Source organism: Vigna radiata, chromosome 8 (genome assembly GCF_000741045.1).
Source record: "Vigna radiata var. radiata cultivar VC1973A chromosome 8, Vradiata_ver6, whole genome shotgun sequence".
Classification (NCBI taxonomy): domain Eukaryota; kingdom Viridiplantae; phylum Streptophyta; class Magnoliopsida; order Fabales; family Fabaceae; genus Vigna; species Vigna radiata.
In genome coordinates, this window is record NC_028358.1 from 35,105,065 (window position 1) to 35,106,164 (window position 1,100).

The window sequence follows — 1,100 nt, forward strand, 5'->3', positions numbered from 1 at the left end:
TATATATATATATATATATATATATATATATATATATATATATATATATATATATATATATATATATATATATTCAAATCATTCAACAAATACACAAGATTCAAAGGCTACAACTAATCCTAACAAGATGGGTTTGACTCTATATTTCCATGGAGAGCCTCCAAGCTTACAACAATGGAAGATGGAAGAAGAAGGAGACCCAAGGAGGGAGAAGGAGATGTTCCCACATGCTCCATGCAGCCTCCAAGAGCTCCAAAGTGTGAAGTTGCACCTCCAAGAGCTCCAAAGTGTGAAGTTGCACCTCCAAGAAACCAAAGACCCCTTTCCCTTCGCGTTTTAGGTCTAAATAGACCAAATTTTCCAGATCAGCAGCGCCACCGCTCAGCTGCACCCCAGCTGCAGCATTCCAGAGAGCAGGGCGCTCAGCTCCACCTCAGCTGCACCTCAGCGACAGCCTTCCAGAGAGCAGGGCGCTCAGCTGTAGCCCAACTACACCCCAATGGCAACATTGCAGAGAACAGAGCGCTCAGCCGCACCCCAGCTACAACATTCCAGAGATAGATATAGCTCAGCCGTAGCCCAACTGCAGCCCAGCCACCGCATTCCAAAATTCTCTTTTTCTTTGCTATTTTACTTGGTTTTGTGGTTGGTTCAATTCTTTACTTTGGTGGAGGTTCTTCCAAGTATTGTATTAGCTACAAAATAAGGGGATTAGTGATGATATTACATCAATGTAGCCTAAAACACACTTATTAAGAAAACAAGACAAAAGAAGAGGATTAAGCAAGTTAAAAGCCACAAATGAGTTGATTTTGCTACTAAAATGATGCTTAAATAATGGTAAGAATTAGCATTATCAGCCAGCAAAGAGAAAATGTTACACGTCATCAGTTATTAGCCAGCTGGGTACCTTTGCCGTTAACAAAGTTAATGCTGTAACTAAAAAGAACCTACTTGAACAGTTTTTGCAAAATATAAAACTTTAGTAAACTTTTTAAAAAAGGAAAGACCACTTCAAACAAACCCTCCCAAAAGAGGAACCAAAATAGGTATTAAACCTATCATTTTCCTATTTTATTAGGGAACTATATTTGTTTCAA